The sequence below is a fragment of the Ischnura elegans genome, chromosome 2, assembly GCF_921293095.1.
Source record: "Ischnura elegans chromosome 2, ioIscEleg1.1, whole genome shotgun sequence".
Taxonomy (NCBI): domain Eukaryota; kingdom Metazoa; phylum Arthropoda; class Insecta; order Odonata; family Coenagrionidae; genus Ischnura; species Ischnura elegans.
In genome coordinates, this window is record NC_060247.1 from 30,667,832 (window position 1) to 30,682,954 (window position 15,123).

The 15,123-nt window shown below is 39.1% G+C and overlaps 1 protein-coding gene across 6 annotated transcripts in view; it reads right to left on the reverse strand.

The window, feature by feature from the left end:
• Positions 1-15,123, reverse strand: part of LOC124153520 (rho GTPase-activating protein conundrum) — a 230,020-nt gene that overhangs the window by 77,201 nt on the left and 137,696 nt on the right. For 3 of the 6 annotated variants that reach the window (XM_046526737.1, XM_046526736.1, XM_046526735.1), the window contains one exon: positions 10,718-10,787. The exons of the other annotated variants lie outside the window; for them this stretch is intronic. The gene's annotated coding sequence lies outside the window, so the exon portion shown is untranslated. The remainder of the gene's footprint in view (positions 1-10,717; positions 10,788-15,123) is intronic. 6 annotated transcript variants of the gene reach the window in all.

Below are 15,123 nucleotides of genomic sequence, written 5' to 3' on the forward strand. Positions count from 1 at the left end.
TACACTAAATTAATAGAACTGTGATTTTAGTTACGAATAGGCTAACGCCAACGCTGGGTTTAGATCCCTTAGGACAAATCATCTTAGATTTTGGTCGGCTCTTACAAATGCCATTCAATGCCAGATCAGCGGTCTGTCTTCACTGAGTCTTAATTAAATGCGCATGAATGACAAAGTACCTAAGCGGGACTCGTACACGCGACCTCTGGTTTGGTAGGCAAAGGCTTTACCCCCGAGGCCGGCAATTTATACGTAAAGTAGGAAAATACGAACGAAAAATTTGTTGAAAGAAAGGAGATCAATAATTATAAAAACAAGCATAGGCGTACACTGCCAGAATAATTTTCACAGCGATGTCATCAAAGTCGAGGGTACATGATGACCTAACACAGGATATCATGATTTTCCCAGGAACGTTCGAAATCAGAAAAATAGTAAAATCACAAGGTGATGCAATCTTGGGTTTCACGATAAGGGTGTCTGTTCGGTGACTTACGGTTACTGAGCAGCCACGTTGAACGCTCTTGTGTACATACTCTAAGGTAGGAATAGGATGTTCAGCGGATACAATACTCCCCGCTGCCCTCAACCTACCCCGCCAACTACGATACGCGACCCGGTCTAATAACTCAATCGACCCATTCCCAGCACTGCCCAAGCGATGGACCGAGTTTTTTTTGGTAGGGGGAGGCGGAAGTGGGAGGGGAAAGGGTATCAGGAAGGGTGGGTGAGAGGAAACAATAGCAAAGGAAATATTCGAGAGAGAGGAATAACAAACCATCAAGGTAAAGAAGGGAGGGATGCATGATGGATTTACCAAAAAGATAACAGATTAGTCTTTCCTTTTTCAAAAACATAACTATTAAAAATGTGTCCTTTGAAGATTTAAGCCTCAAGTCTACGCGCACGAATATTGCAATAGAGGATACACCAGAGTTGAATTCTAGATGTGATGTCACACACCGCGAATTTGAACGAGTTTACAAATGTCGCTACTCGCGTCGTTGACAGACAGAGCGATCCAAATTTTAAGGATAGAAAAGTTATCACTATACTGTTAAAGTTATTAACCGAAATTTATATCGTAATTATTTGATGTATAAAAGTAAAAACTTTTCAGAACTGTTCTTCAGGATATTAAAACACCACATCGCAAATATTGAGAAGAAACGAATCCCTCTGCACTCGTCCCCGTACAATGGGAATTTTTGGAAATCGATGAAAATACGTCCAAGTGGAAAAATAATCAAGCTTCTAAAGGACAGAATCGAGCCTACTCTTCGTAGTTCCAAGGTCAACGCGAATAATTTTTTCCGCCATTTTTTCACAAATTATGCGCATTTGATTAAGACTCAGTGAAACAGACCACTGATTTGATATTGAATGGCACTTGTAACAGCCGACCAAAATCTAAGGTGATTTGTCCCAAGGGATCTAAACCCAGCGTCGGCGTTAGTCTATTCGTAACAAAAATCACAGTCCTATTAATTGAGTGTAACCAAAACGGTATCCAATTTTGGAACAAATAACCTCGTCAAAATATGGGAACTTCTAACTTCAACAACAATGCCAATGATCTCATACATGAAAACAAAAAATGACTGCGGCGTGCTGCATGTGAGCGTCTGATTCCCAATCTTCTACCTCTGCGGTCGAGGTCTCCACGTCTTCCCAATCTTCGCGAGCGAGTTTAAATTATGTCCGTTTAATCGGAACAGAGAAGAATCAATGCGAGAGAGAAATAAATAACTTTGAATTTAGCTATCGTTTATAAGGTATATGTAATACTAACACTGTAAGGTTTTAGACCCTTATGGTGGGTTGGCAGCTTTTCTATCAACATTAGGAAATTTTGCCATGACAACCCGTACGTTTTTGCGATGGTATAAGGCTTGTTCAAAATTACTTAACTTATCCTGGCTTAAAGACTACGAGGTTGAAAATTTGAAAAGATCGTCTCTTGATTGGCCAAAACTTGAAATGGTGTAATTCGCCTAGGATAATCATTAGTTGATGAAAGGTTAAATTTTAAATTAATCAGCAGCAAAAACGATGCATAGTCCATTAGGTACTTAGACAATTTTAGTACGCCCTTCAAACACGATATCATGATTGACGTGCGGTTTGTGCTGTGACTATCCTTTAAAAATATAGGCAACTTTCATAAATTAAAATATAAAATGCAACTGGCTTCGCTTCTTACAGCATAGTTAGGACACTTTTTTTGGTGAGTGGAAATAACCAATATTTTTACCAGTGCTGTTATAATTCGTTTCCACATCATTTTGCCTAAAGTCTCACAGTTAGAATGAACTTATAGTTGGATTGAAAGAATATGTCATTAATTGGTGAAATCATAACGAAGGCGTGTTTATGGAAAAAAGTAACCATAAATTTAAATTAATCACTTAACCAAAAATTGGCGTCACAGCTTTGGGGCAATATCGTGGACAGGACACCACCTACCATATCTCTGATTAATTAACTGCCGCAAACACACTGCATTGAAATTGAGTTGAGCGTTTTCAGTTGCATAGCAGCCGTCTTTTCCGGAGTTTACTTCTCCATTCCATTGTATACCCATCTTATTTTTCAACCAAAGATGCTTTCTTTCACGATCCACGGTTTGTATTGACAGAACACGAGTAAAATGCTCAGGAAGCACTTAAACAGATGACTACTATTCCGCGCGCTTTTAACAAACATACGCCTTTTTCCACATTGATTCAAAAACGACCAAATGAAACGATAATTTTCGTGATGAAGAACAAAAATTGTAATTTCCACATTTATTAATTCAACACTCAACGACCGACCATGGTTTCAACACATGTGTTGAAACCATGATCGAACTTCCGAATAGGGAAGCGAACTTCCACAAAAATCAAGCCTGAAACGATTTTATACTATAAATTTTGCGCTAATTTCACCGGGATTGGCGCAATTTTTCTATGAACGCCGCGAATAACGCAAGGCCACCGAAATCTCACGCAATTTACTCCCTTTGGATTTTTAAAAATAAAGCCCGGCCTTAAGTCATGTTGCAATATGTAAAGTTGTTGTGAACACCTGAAGGGATCACCTAATAACCGACGCCCAAAATCCAGTGTCCATATCGGTGACCCATCCGTTGGAGGGTGCATCATCCCTCCGATTTGAACGCTTCAATTAGCTCGGCGCACAGCCGATTGGAGCGCCACCGCAGACAAGGGCGCCAGAGTAGTCGCCATGAAACCGCTGCTGCCGAGCGATGGAATGGACGGACAAAACCGTTATGCCCGGAGTCGAGAGATGGAATGAGAAGGAAAGGAGGCGGGGATGAGAGAGAGAGCTATAAGGCTATAATCTCCCCCTCACACCCTCTTTTAAAGCCGGTGCATTGAGGAGAAGAGGAGGGCAGGAAGGACAACAAAAAATCTACCAAGGCCACACACATTCAAGACACATTCCCAAAGCAAGCGCTGCTCCCTCGCACACCATCTCACACGTAGACAGAACACCTCGGAGACGGAGGAGGATAGAGGAGGCTGCATTCTTGGTTACTTAAGGCCTGGTTAAACGACACATAAACACGCACGAGTTAATGTCTATATATGTATGTGAACGGGTGAATGAACACGAAAATGAACCGTGTAACCACCGAATTTGTGTGAACGCATGAACAGAAAATATAAACTGTTCTAATTTGGTTCATGCATTCATGCATGTTACGTTCCACCAAAATCGTTCATGCATTCACACATTGACTTGTACGCGTTAATGTACGGTTTAATCAGGCCTTAATACACTTTTCATAGCAAGCTCATCATTCACAATAGCGTGGAGTATATGTCATCTCCGATATCGAATCGGCATGAATTAGGCGTGATGCATTTACCAGCGACTTTTCTTTATACCGAATACTTTATACCGAAAGATTCCAAAATTTTATAACTGTAGAACTAATATCAACTAATAATAACAACATCAGGCGTTGGGTCTCGTACGTATGTGAAATAATTTTTTCCCCCAATGAAGTCAAGAAGGCTCATTCTGAGTAAGATTACCTTTCCTCGTAAAATTTCCTCGATCAGTTATAGGCGATTTTGTTTGGACTTAACGTTCTAGATCAGCTTTGGGGATTCATGTAGTTATACTAAAATAAATTACGCATTCAATAATTTTTTAAAGTTTTTTATCAACAGGATAATTGTACATATTTTATTTTAAAACTATTGAAACTCATGACATAGGAGAACATCAACCTTCGGATTTCAAGAAAACTTGGAAAACTTCACAGAAATCCCTCATCACAAAGACAATAATTGATTACTTAATACGGGTTTATAAAAAATATTTTGACATTCCGCAATGTCCAAGGAGCTCAAAAACACTATTAAGATCATTTTTATAACGTAACAAATGATCTACTGACAATTCTCAAAGCCACATTTTGATTACGATTCTAGACAATAAAGACGCACGATCTTAGGGCTATTTGGGGATACAAAAAAAACGAAAATTCATACAAAATCAATAAAATGCAGACCAATTATTCACTTCCAATAGAGATAAAAAAAAACATTTTGGTCGGAAGGAGATAATAGATGTATACGTACTCGGTTAACAAAAAAAAAACGGTGAGAATGCACGCGGATTGTCACGGCTAGCGCGTGGATGTGATAGCGTGAGCGGCGACTAGTGAAGAATGCCGAAGGAAGATGAAGAAGACGTGTAGGGCAGAACACATATTTTTTCGGGGCCACTTCGGAGTCGGGGGATGGGAGGCGGCAAAAGCCGATTGCCGTTCGGTGTGGTCGTGGAGCAGCGGAATATCCGCCATCAGCGTCACCCCGCGATGGGTCGCAGACGTGTCGCTATGACGACCTGAGGTGGGGGGCAGGGGAGAAGAGAGTGGGCCAAGTCTCTGTCTTCCGGGGAGAGGGACAAGACCACTTGGGAGGGATGGGGAGTTCTTCTCCTCCTCTTCTGCTATTGAGGTACGACCGAGGACCCACTGGACGAAGCTCGGGTGGGTGGCCAGCGGTCCCACACTAGGCCACCACCGTGCACAGGGAGGGATAGGGGACAAGCCGCGACCTCGCCGTTAGGTTATGTTGATGGAGTGAATAAAGTACCACCTCTGATAATGACCATCATCGAAGGACAAGTGGAAATGAAGAACGGCTGACGAAGTCTTTGGAATGTACAGGTGAAAAAGGATGCTAAACAAGAAGAAGAATAATTTTATCATCACAATCCTAAAATTGATATACTGCAGTCCTCCAATTCTTCCATTCCCCAGCCATTTTTATTTCCTGATGCTCTATTCTTTTTGTCCTCCTTTGTTTGCTCCGACTGTTTGGAGGGAGACTCATACCTCTTGAAGAAGAAGACTATCGAAGAGCTGAAAATTCTAAACAATTCTGGATTGAAGAGTTAGATGATAACGTGGCTAAATAAACAACACATATTAATCATGTATGAGTGGGTGAGAAGTCATGGGGTACAAGTGATTTTTTTTCTAAACAGAGTTAGCTACAGAAATTAGGCATAGAAAACAAATGAGATCAATTAGATGTTTAGTAGTGCATTAGATTTTCCTCTGTATGTCAGCACAGAACAGAAACTCACTCGTATCCCTTGGTAGCCAAGTTTTTGTGTGTTTATTCTAACAATTAACTTTACCTAACTCTATTGAGAAAAAAATCACTTGCTCCCCCCTTTGGCTTCTCAACTCTTCATATATGATTTAAATCTTTTCCGGCGAATAGAATAGAATAGAATAGACGTTTTAATCAGTATCCTTGAGAATAGGTAACTAGACGGAACCTGAAGCGTCGGTTGCCTGAGATTTTCTTACCCACACGAAAGCCCGAGAAAAGTTTATTCAAGTAATCATACACTTTTCGGTAGCAAGACCACCTTCAGCAAAAGATGTAGCAAGTATAAAAATAGGTTTAAGATAACATTCTCGGGGAGCGTAGTAGTCCAATCTAAGACCGAAACAGCCTAGAACAAGTTATTAAAGTCGGTAACAATTATTTTACAAGTAGGATGGACTAATCTGTGCGCATGTATTTTTATAATGCTGCGAGATCCCTACGGTACATCACATCATCAAAAAGCGAAAGGACGCAATTACTTAAGAGAAATACATTTAGCAACTTTTGAAATCATTAATTCGATTAATAAGACGATAACGGCAAACCAAAACTCAAGTCTTTAATTCCATATCCTTTACGAGATCTAAAATTTTACGCTTGATTTACTCCTCTGTATTATAAGCTCTAATGACAGAAATAATCGGTTATTTCATCAAGATATCTCTCTTAAATAATTTATTAACCGAGAAACCCCAATTCACGGGCCTAATGGTCGGCTGACGTACGACTCACTCGATTTTGAACCTACAAGCGTGTGAAATTCACGCATCCAGGTTAAGGAACATTTGATAGTCCCTTTCTCACTCTTGTCAGCTTGTTCGTCGAGGGTTCCCATGAAATCCTGGGAGAAGACAATCGCACACTGACGCTCCAAGAATCCGCGCCACCCAACCAGTGACTTATCCGCATACGTAGAGCCTGGTACTTTCTGTAAATTTTAACAAGCTAACAACCAACGAGTCGGAAACTCAGAACATAAGGCTGTATTTAAACAGTAGAAGTACACATGTGAATGATATGAATTGTAGAAAAAGAAAAAGAACAACTTTCTCTTAAGACACTGCGCAGGCCGCGCGTACACCTTCGTCAACAAAAGTATTTGCTTAAAGGGGTAAAGGATTAATATATTATAACTTTCGGCTACTTAAAAAAAAGAAGAAACAAAATACAAGATTTGTTGCACTGATTCTCTAAAACTTAACTTTTAACGAACACGCGCCGAGAAATTTAACGAATTTAAAAATAAAATGCCTCAACTGGCTAAACATGAAATTTCCACAACAACGCCAAAGCCCAGTCACCTTTTGATGATTTCAATCAGGAACAAAATGAACAGAAACAAACATAGCAACTTAGTTAAAAATTTACTTATCAAATTAGTAGAAAAGTTATCGTATGACTTGGAAATGAACCACTTATTTCCATTCTCTACTGATTTTGGATAGTTGATTGTTAGACAAGATATCAAAATTATATTTTTATTTTTAATAATACAACTAAGTAAGAATATTACACTTGATTTATTTGCTTATTCGTTGAATTGAATCTCTACTCACCAATATAATCAATAATATAACTAAATAAGAATATTATACTTTATTTATTTGCTTATTCGTTGAATTGAATCTCTACTCACCGTAAGATTCAGCCGAGACTATTACCGGTACTGAGGACAAATGACCCTTTTTGGCTCCCGTATTAAGGTTCCCAAGTACCTTAACAACTCTCTAATATGTTCTTCGAGCTTCCATTACAGATATTGTACTAAATTATCTGAGCACATAGACATAGGTACCCAGATGGGGGTTTTAGGAATGTAATCCGTCGATAAAAATTGTTAATTTAAAATTGATTCCTAACATAATTCTTATTAATAACATATTTCTACGGGAATTTCGAGGCTGAGATATGACACCTTCAAAACATCATTTTGCGATGGATATTTTTCAAAATTACTGGACGATACGATTTATGCTGGAGATATTACGTACCCTGACTGATTAAAGACTCTCAGATTTTAAAGCAGAAAAGTTAACTAATACGTGCTACAAAAACATTGAAATAAACGGACGCCGACGAATGGAAAGGAGGAAAACGATGAGGAAGTTGTAAAGTGAAAATCAAAGATGTATTCACCCCTAAAACCCGCCCGCAGTAAGAATCTTTTGACACATGAGAACGGCAATACGACGATTTAAGTCTCATGAGAGGGTTTTATTGCACATAAATTTGTTCTTTTCCTTGAATAATTCACACCCTTCGTACATGCCTCCAAACATCCTTATCCCCTACGCGAATCGGAGAAAGCAGGAAAATATCTTCATTCAAGTCATGGGTCAATTTTTTTCAGACCGCCGACGTGCAAACAAATTTAGGAGTGAAATGGCGTGGCAAATAACAGTGATCATCGGGCCTCAGAACGGTAAAGAAAGATTTTCCCTGAACCTTTCGTCGGGAGAAGAATCAAAGACGAATTGCACGCCGCTGCGGCCGTGATCGTTTTGAGAGACGAGAGGGATCCCACCACAACTACACAAACATTCTGCGACGTTTCCGTCAACGGGACTCAATAAGAACTGAGTCGAGAAATTCTTTTCACGAGGGCGGAATCGTGAAACTATTCCCAATGAGGATAAAAAAAACAACAGCGAAATACTTAACAAAATGGCGGTTCCCACGGCCCGCTCCCAAAAATTAGATAAAAATCAACCCGGAAGGAGAGTTGGGAGAGAATGTCCCAGCAGCTTCTAGCGGTTGGTGGCGCTCTTCTTTCGCGCCACTAACAGAAGACGATCGTATTCTCATTTTGGCGCATACGAGAGCTGCACGTGCGCAATGGACTCCTTCCGAGAAACGAAATAAACGGTCTAAAATAACGCTTTTGGGAAAACGGGATAGAAAATAGGATGTCATCAACACAGGGAATCATAGCTCCCGCGTAATTATTGTAATAACAAAACGCCTCCTTCATTCACAAATTCTAGACCAAATTGCGTTTCCCGAAAATTTTCCTCCGAAAGTAAGTGAAAAAAAGATGCAGTGGTACTCTTAGTTAAGTCCAATTGTTAATGTGATAATGGAGAGTTTTATTTTTGTTGTCATCAACATAACAATATCACAGTTGAATGTTACAAACCTGGCATCTAAATACAATTTGATTTTTACAACCGGATGACACGGATTAGTAAAAGCTAATATCTCATCGGGATAAATGCCACTCTTCATTTATAATACTTATGTCCAACCTAAGATCACGAGCCGGAAAGGCAAATCATCCTTTAATAATAGCAACACGGTTTTTCATTGCTATGACTACCGATTTCTCGAGTAAAAGTCTATTTCAACTACGTCAAAACCAGTGTAACGTAAATAATTATGTCATCTAAAAAGAAGAAAGAGAGTAGGTATGTATGACTCCCGTGAAATTACAGAAAACATTGGTAACACTCAGAGAATATTTTACTAATACGGACTTAAATATCAACATTCCTTATATCATTCCTAGAAGATGTTAGAGGACAACATATTTCAGCAAAGAAGTTTAATCCAAAAAATATGTAATTTCAATAGGAATAATACCGGTGAATTTAATGGTGATTTGCCTTTATTACTATGACTTATAATCAAAAATTCATTCAATTGGTGGGTATTTTAAACCTTACATATACCTCATAAAACAAAACCTTTAAAGCTGAATCTCACATGCCTGTCTGCTCAGGTAAAAATACTTACATAAGCCACCCTTGTTATCTCGAAATTACCCTTTCTGAATCAAACAAAATATTAAATTCTCTATGATCTTGTTAATGAACTTATCGTAGAAGAGTAAAAAGAGTGGAAAACTTCTAAAACAATAGCTGTATAGATAAAAGTACCATATATTACACGAAAAAATAAAATACCGCGAAGGCAACTGAAGTTGGAGAGAAAAATTCCGTATAAGATTAAGCTTAGGTCAGGGTTAACATTTCAAACACCACTCCTGTTCTGAATTGTTAAGGTCTAAGTTAATTTCAGAAAGAAAGATCCTCTGGTGTCACCAATAGATTTGGCAAAAATTGAGGAACAAAGGAGCATACTATTTCTTTTCCCGCTATGTCCCAGTTTATACCGACAGCACCAGGTTCGTATTCCCATGCTGACCACAAGCGGGTCAAACTCGGCGCGGCGCACATGAATTTTTTTCGGGGAAAAATTGTGGTCACATTTAGAAAAAAATTATGTACCATACTGAACTCTTTTACGTGGCGGCGCTACCAAAAAATAAGCACGCTACGCTCCGGGTAATCTCAGCTTCTCTGGCACTTCAGACAAGAGAAAATACACATTTTGGACGTTTCAGAGATCATACATTTTGCGCAAAACTATAAATATTAATGTTAAACATTATGCCCAAATGCGTGCTTCATTAAAATACAAAAGAAAGAAGAACACTCCTCACGATAAATAATTCTAAAAACCTACACGGGTAACAATGGGTAGAAAGAAAGAGAATATTGACGTCATACAACTTTCTTTTAGAAAGAGCAAAATTAAAATTTTAATATCAGTTATTTTGGCTTTCATGCATAGTTTTTTAGGTTAAAATAATTTCAGCTGGGAGTTTCACGGAACGACATGAAAAGCGCAATGACTTAAGGCAGAATGAAACGGATTCAACAAATAAGTTGCATACGCTCAGCTATGGTTTCGTAAATAATATTTTGTCATGGACGCTTAATCTCAATGATGGAGATATATTTGATCATTATTTGATTAGCATAACCCAGACTTCGAAGAAGAGATTAGATAACAAGGAATGGGTGCGCGGACTGTAACAAAAAATCAAGCACAACACACATGAACTGCTGTACACAAACTTTAGATTATGAGCTCTTTTCGGATACACAGTTAACTTATTTGTATACACGAAATTTTACAACTCACAACTTCAACTTTCACAGGCCTTTTAGCAGCTCGCACGAAAACCATAATATCGAATTGCAGGAGTGTTTCGTACGTTGGAAACATGACAAAAGAATCATACAAACGAATCATAAGCATAAAATGAAGAAATTCAAAATACTGCATACCAAATGGGTTGACAAGTTCCCGACCGGATTCAAAGCCAGACGATCATCAACATCACGATTGAAATGGATTCTAAAAAATATAAATAAATACATAAATGAGTGAAAATGTATCATTAAAAAATGGATAACATAGTGACAATGAAGTTTCACAAAAATAGCAACATATGAGTATAACAATATACACCACAGATAGGCGACAAAAAATATGTTAAAACTGGAAAAAATGTATGCATAAATATAACAAACGAACATGTTCAGTAGACGGACCATTCCCTCTCGACCGGCTGAATTTTGTCCGACAGATTACTCGCCTAACACACATGTTATGACCTCGAAATTTACGGGGTTTATAGAGAAAAACCTTGTAAAAATTTGCCCTTGACTTAAATAAAAATCTAAACCGAGAATATTTTGAGGTAAAATTTCATATAAAAGCAAATTTATAGTATTCAAAGTGGAAAATATAAACATTCTGAAAATTTCAAAGCGATAGCATATGATCTTTTTAACTAGTATATTGTATCAAAAAAGACCAATTCAGCTGGAATGACGTGTGCCCTAAATGCTAAGGAGACTGTAGATATAATAGCCACTTATTATAACATTTATTTACATTAGCACCATGGGATCGGCACATAAATATTATTTTTAAAGGCCAAGTTTTTAACTGGTAATATCTAACCAAATGAGACCCTTCCACCGGGAGTGACGTATCCCATGAATTCTAAGGAGCCTTGAGCAATAGCCACTTATACGAGCCTAGCCACCTATACTCTCGTATATTTACATTAGTACCATGGAATAGGCATATAAGCATATACTTATAAGTAAAATAAAGTTAAAAACACGGGTTATAAATTTTATTGCGCTAATATTTTTTTTATTGTCTTTGGTCGCGATGCGGAGAAAACGTACCCAAAACATAATTTACGAAAATATTTGACATTCACCTTGACACTGATATTCGTCCTGGAGGAATAATTTACTCTCTTTCTAGAGGATTAATTTATTCATAAATTAACAATTATTTAATTCCGTTGTGCCATCAAATTTGTAAGGAGAATCCTGGCGGAGGAACGAGATGCGCTTTCGACCACGATGACAGCTCACTCCTCATCCCTTACAACAAAGAAAGGCGAGCTTTAACTCGGCAAGCCCCATCCTGGAGATTTTATAAGGCAGCGGGCGGCGCCGACAAGTCGCAATCAAAATCCGTAAAACGCAGTCTTCCGATTCTCCAGAACGAATCCAATCCGCGGTGGGACGTCCCGCGGCATTGGCGTGAAAAATTGAGGGGAAAAACACTGACTGAGCTCTGCTCGCAGCTACCGATTTCGTCCTTCGAGTAACGGACTGAGGGTCAATCTCCAGAAGTGGGGTATGTGAAATGCACGCAATTCAAGCTTAAGAAGAAGCAACTGTGGATATAGAACGGTAACGAAAAGGGAGAGGAGGTGGAGAGATTACACAAAGAAAATCCGCAAAGTTAAAAATATTTAGTGGTGTTTTTGTGTACAGTAGACACCCCTTTACGGTGGGTTTCACTTCTGATGGATTCGGGAGGGGGAGGGGGGTGGGAGCTGCTTTTGCTCGTGCGTTAAAATTTTCAAATTTCACAGATTTTGTTCTCACTCGAGTATTCGTACGATGTACGTAAATTTGAATTCACCTGGAAAAATGATTCATGATGGCAGAGAATAAAAGTAAGACGCCATATATCACTTCAGGCTTACAGATGACTGCTTTACCAACTCGCCTGATATGTCATATGAATAAAAGGCAAGGCAATCCGCGGCCCCGCAACCATAAAATTACCTAAGGATACCAAAAAAATGATACGAGAGGGAAGGCGGATGGGGAGGCAACATTCATTAAATCGCTATAGTATTTAAAATGGTATCAGACTTCCGGCTAGAGCGAATTTTGACGGTACATACTTTATGTCCTGGAGAGGGGACGCCAGAAAGAAAAGGGGAAAATGTCTCCACTGATGCCCAATTGGATGGCCTTCGATTATCCTGAGCACTGATCAACGCTTGATACAACTCAACGACCTCAAATTCCCCGCTCTTGGGCTCCATCAAATATTCCCGCGTCCACACCGCAAAGCGCACGGCAACGGGAAACCACCATATTATGACTCCGATAGAGGAGGAGCGATATCTCACCACCCACTTCAACTTGATTTGACGAAACCTCGTCGGAATGGCAGAAAAAACGACAAGGGGGCATAGAGGATGCAGGAAACCGCTGAGGGTGGTCCTACAGCCGGCCGGGATTTTTACGGCGGAATTCCGACATAAGAGCCGTCGGGAGATAGAAAATGAGATTTCACGGACTTTCTACCTGACACCCTTATGAAAAAAATAAATATAAAAACCAGCGTCTCCACACGTAGGCCCGTGAACACACCGGCCCGCCGCTGAGGAGGAGGAAGAGGAAAAAGAGGGGTGGGAAGATGTGGTGGGAGGGAGGGTACTCAACAATCAGTGGTCGACCCCAAACGCGCCAGCACCCTCCTCCTTCGCCCTCGTTCCGGTACCCCCTCTCCCTCCCTCCCTCCCTCCCAATTCAGCAAGCCACCTCTCGTCTACTCCGCGAGGAATCGAAAAGATGGGCCACGAATATTACAAAAGAGAATCCTCAATCCGGCCTGGAAATGTGTTGTCAACCGCCGCGCATTTAAATGGGTTTACAAAAGTCGCCACTCGCGTCGCTGACGGAAGAAGTGATCCGAGTTTCACGGGAAAATAAGGTGTAATTAGGGGTTTTAGCAGAAATTTATACCGTGATATATCAAATTAATCGAAGCTCAATGTTATTCCTCTTCATTGCAAACATTACACTGCAAAATATTGGAAAAAAGTGGATTGCATTGCACTCATCACCTTTGACATTTTTGAAAACCGAAGTGGCAACAGAAATCACCCTTCTATGAGATGGCAATGGGCCTCCTCCTCACAGTCCTCTTGAAATAGGCATGGGAGCGAGCCGGGGACTTCAAAAAGTTCGCAGGACTACTCCTGATCAAATTTTCATTGTTCATTGTGAAAAAACGATCTGTTATAATCCATGATTTAATGATGAACCACATGACCCGGGCTTCAACACAGTAGTAGAGCCTGCATCTGAGTAACGCTGTTGTGTTGAAATCCAGGTCGCTTCAAGAAGAGTAGATTTAAAAAAGTTCTTATTTACTATGAATGTGACAAGACTCCAAAGAACTAAGATTGAAACAATTACTTGTAAATGTTCAAAGACTGTAATTCAAAGTAATAACTATTCAGTGTTTGTGACTGAAATATTCCGAACGTTTCGATTAGAAAGGAAACTTCAATCCATACTCGAACTTCTTTAGGACCGACCTGCGTTGTTTCCACATGAGATGCCATTATCTAAAAGTGGCAGAAACAATCAACTGTAAAGATTTTCCACCAATCGATTTTATTACCTTATGGAGGCAATTAGCTAACCACTTGAAACCTAAGTCAAAAGTGAATTATTTTTTAACTAAGAAACTCGCTCTTAAGTGTATGGATCGAATGACATTCCCCATTTCTATGATATTCTTTCGTCATAGCCAAAGAGACGCATACATTTAAAAAATATATGTTTTTCGCCTTGGGAAGAAAGAGTCAATAATACTTATACAATTTTACTAATGAATGCAGTCAAATTCGGAAACGCATTAAAATGCTGATCAGGCAGTACGAGTAGAGAATGGAATGTCGTAAAAAATGCGGAGGAAAAGGATCATCATAAACGCAACGGATACAATCTGCCATATTTGAATCAGTATTTTCTAACAAATAGAGGCTATGGAAGTTGTGCTTGTAGCAATTAGACATTTTAGCCACTTTTCTAGATAAGCTCATAGTATCCTTCTTCTGTGACCATCTGGTCCTACGCTTTGGCCTCAGTATAGCAACAATTATCTAAAATGACAGTGTTTAAAAATAGTTAAAAAACTAAGTGTAAAAAGACAGAGTTTCAGAGGAAATACCCATGAGTGTTATACATATATAGCTATAATACAGACGGACTTCGTTTTAATCTACTAAATTATTATTCAGAGTAACAATTCCCGATTCCTACTATCACATCCAATTAATATAATAAGGGGGAACCTCTCTTATCCGTATCATACAAAGGGAGTTCCACTTTCAAAATTCCATTTGGCAGTAGGTACATTTGAAGGAAATTACCTCTCCCTAGATCCAGCAATATCAATCGCGTAGAGCATGAAATGGCTATTGTACACATTGATTCTGTGTCAAATATAGAGGCTAATATGATCACTGGATGCTTAGGAGGAATTCCGAAGAGTAAAAACTCCAAGAGGCTGGTTAATATCACAAAACCTGAAAAAAAAACTCGTTAAAATCCCATACTAATCCAACTATGAC